We start from the raw sequence: 3,836 nt of genomic DNA on the forward strand, positions 1-3,836 counted from the left end.
GGTATGTATCCAGACACCAAGGATTCGTTAATTAGGGTTGTGACCGGTTTAGCAATTGCCGGCGCACTGAGCTTCAACAGCATTGCTTGGATTTGATCAGGTCCAGACTGGTTTTTCATTTTTAGATTATTAAGGTGTTTCTTAACAACATTGATGGGTACAGGTCTAAAATTGAACTTCTCTATATTGGGTCTTTGCTGATTTAGTGGGGCCTGATCCACATTTGTAGTTTCAGGATGCGTGTCATTTATTAGTTTGTCAATCAGGGTGGTGGAGCATCCGACAAAATAACTATTATAGGCATTTGCTACTTCTAAGGGGAGTTGCAGGGTATGGTTGTCCACAGTGACAGTGGGGGGTTGGGAGTGGATTGGAGGATTTTGTAAATTATTTATGAGTTTCCAAAACCATCTAGGGTTTAATATGTTATTGTTCAGATTTTCACAGAAATATTGGGCCTTGGCCAATTTTGTTTGTTTAGAGCATATATTTCGCCATTTTCTATATACACAGTGATCGTTCATAGAGCCTGTATGTTTGAATTTTGACCACAATGAATCCCGAAAACTGGTACATTTGAATGAGGTCAGCTGTGATCCAATTCATATGCGCTCCTTTTACTCTCACCTTACGCAGCGGGGCATGTAAATTCCAAACTTGTAGGAGTTCAGACTGAAAGAATTCAACTGCAGAGTCTAGATCAGGGATTACGTTTAATCTGTGCCAGGGTAGGTTCTGGATGTCAATTAGAAACAATTGAAGATTACATTTTTTGAAGGATCTGGTGATTTTAACCTTGGGAGAGGATTTAGTTGCCTTTATTTTGCGCACGCAAAAATGAGACACATGCAACTCATTTTGGAAAGTGCTGTTTTAAAGGAGTGTACGAGGGGAAGCAAAGGGAGCATGCTGCAGGATTCCCATCAATCTACATTTCCCATACCGACCAACAGTTCACTTGGACTCAACGTGGAACGGCTGAAGGAAGAATTCCTAATATGGAACAGATCTGGTTTATTGCAAACTAGTTCAAAATACTGTAGCGTCACACTTGTCAGTCGGTGGAAGCATTGTCAAGCCCATTTAGCTGCGGGTGTTAGTTGAATTGAAATAATTTACCTACAACATAAAGGGGTAGCCACTTTACTGCTTTGCATATCCTTAAGAAAATTCTCTGACAATTGAGGAATAACTTATAATTATCCCTGTTTTCCTATTTCTTCTCCTATTATTAACAGTGGGCTTGTGTTAAAAATGAATTTACGGCGTAGCCAAGAAAGAATGGAGGAATATGTGTGGGGGCCATGCCCCTGGAGAATTGTTGATGACTGTGGTGAAGCATTCACCATAGGTATTATTGAAGTAGTGAAGGGCTTCAGAAATTCTCCAGTGGGGTTCAGTCATCATCTCTATGGTAGCATGAGTGCTGTGAGGATCCAAGCTCCACAAATTGGAGGCATTTATTGTGGATTAGTTTGAGTCAGAGATAAAGAAGATCCCTGGAACTCAATCACCAGTGGAGTTCTGACAGGGGCAGAGCTGGCATCCAGAAGTGGGCCTTTGGCAATGGTGGGTTCTGCTCTTATGGGTGGAATCCTTTTGGCTCTCATAGAGGGTGTTGGAATCCTCCTTACTTGTTATACGGCACAGCAGTTTCAAAATCCCAGTCCTTTTGGAGAGGATACAAGTCATGTGCCTCATTGATGCAAGGGACCACACCTTACAGGAGGTACCTCACAATCAGCTCACTTTGGAAGAAACAACCATCTCTGTGCTCTAATAAAACTTATTTTCCAATAAACTAGATGTTGCTACAAAAAAAAAAAATATATATATATATTTACACTGCTGTAAAGTGTTAATGTTGTTTGATTTCATAAGTCAAATCCGCATACCGTATAGTCTCTGCATAGAAACTATCATATCAAATGTCCTAAGTTAAGGTTTATTTTTATGTTTAGTACAAACACTAATATATTTTTAGTTTCTAATCTTAACTGGCACTGCAAGTAATATATTATAATTGGCAACACATAACTTCTCTTTCTTTTAGTGTCCCAATTGTTGCAGGCAGAATTAACTGCTTGGGATACATATATTACTATATTTCATATAATTGATCACTTTATCTTACATTTCACTCTTAAAGTTTCATTTGGAGATACTCCTTTACCTAATTAATATCTGATATTATCCGTGAGGCTTATTTATGATTGAATCCACCTCCTACCTCTCTAAGGATTTTGCCAGTGATTCTCAGCTGCTGGTTCAGTTCACACAATTATACAATTTTAGTAGTAAAATAAATAAATAGGCTTCTTACTTTTCTTTTTTTAATTTTATAGCCCTGTTGGCTGTTATAATATGTTCTTTGTTATGTTCTCCTATTTTATTTTCTCTACCTTTATAAATGGGATAACAATCTATTGATCAGATGGGTAACTATAATAGTTGTTCTGCTCCCCTCTGTTTCGGCACTACTTTGTCCACCTGAGTCCCTGAATGCTTCTTCGTGACTCATTAATTCATTCTGTGGTAACTATAATTTAATTAACAGGTATTGTGAGTCACATACATACTGTCAGTATATTTATGAAAATCTTAGCAGTGCTATCCAAATAATATATATAAGTTTATGGCAGGGTTATAAACACAATACAAAGAAATAGAAACCCTTATCAACCATGCACCTACTAGACCATACAATTAATATAAATATCTGAATTCTTTTATTTAGTTAATATCCATAAACATATTGAACTATATTTGCAGTAAAAGGAAACTAAATAAAAGTTTATATGCGTTAAAACCAACTCTTAAGATATGCTATCCTTCTTGCAAAACCCAGAAAAATATACCTTCACAATTCAGCCTTTTATTTATTTAACACAATGGGACTAAAAACCTTTAACATCCAAGCAATAAAATTCTAAACAGTGTTTATAAAACAATAGGATAATATATATATATTCTGCTATTTAACTGCAATTTATCCCAATACAAAATTAACTGACAATATCAGAACTTGCATAGATGAGTTACTTGGTCAATCAGACGCAGATTTAAACAATATATATATATAGGCTGTGAAATGATAACTTGAAAAAAAAAACACACTGCTTCTTTAAATCTATTAAATACAAATTAACTATGCATATAACTTATCTTACAAAACCTTGAATACGTTACCAAAGTAAAAAGCAGTCGATATCCAATATTTCTTGGTAGGAATTATTTTACCTCAGATCACCAATAAGTGTATATCGCAATCAATGAGAAGGGTAGATTAGCTTTGCTCAAGTAAAGTGGTATCTCGCGCCCAGCAGGAACCAGTTACAAGTTTTAGTTTCAGCAGAAAATCTGTCCCTTTCTCTCCATTGCATTCACTTTTTATTTGGTTTTCCCATCACTGGTAAATTGTGGGTGGCCCTGCGGGAGCTGACCTTCCCATTGGTTATCTGGGAAGTCTAAATCGGATTGGCCCTTGGAAATTTCATTTTTAACAGCCAGAGAGAACCTTCTGGCTGTAGTTCTCGCAACATAACACCAGGTGGCAGCACAAACAGACACAGCAACATTTGAAACAACTTAAGTCAGTATTTCTATGAAATGGTTATTAATTTTATCATAATTTACTGCGACAACTATTCATAATATTTGTTTTGGATAAGTTATATCTTAATGAATTTTCTGATCATTTTGATATGAAACATCACATATCTAACATTATATTAAAATAATTTATATTTCATTTAGCCTAATAGAAAATTTATATCTCAGTCATATCACATCAAAGTAACTTCCATATTTTCATCTCACTATATTTTAAAAGATGT

The 3,836-nt window shown here is 35.7% G+C and overlaps 1 pseudogene; it reads left to right on the forward strand.

Annotated features, from left to right (window-relative positions):
- Window positions 1-1,281: 1,281 nt before the first annotated feature.
- Window positions 1,282-1,827, forward strand: LOC128655290 (mitochondrial import inner membrane translocase subunit Tim17-B-like; annotated as a pseudogene).
- The last annotated feature ends 2,009 nt before the right edge of the window (window positions 1,828-3,836 follow it).

The sequence above is a fragment of the Bombina bombina genome, chromosome 4 (assembly GCF_027579735.1).
Source record: "Bombina bombina isolate aBomBom1 chromosome 4, aBomBom1.pri, whole genome shotgun sequence".
In the NCBI taxonomy this organism is placed as follows: Eukaryota; Metazoa; Chordata; class Amphibia; order Anura; family Bombinatoridae; genus Bombina; species Bombina bombina.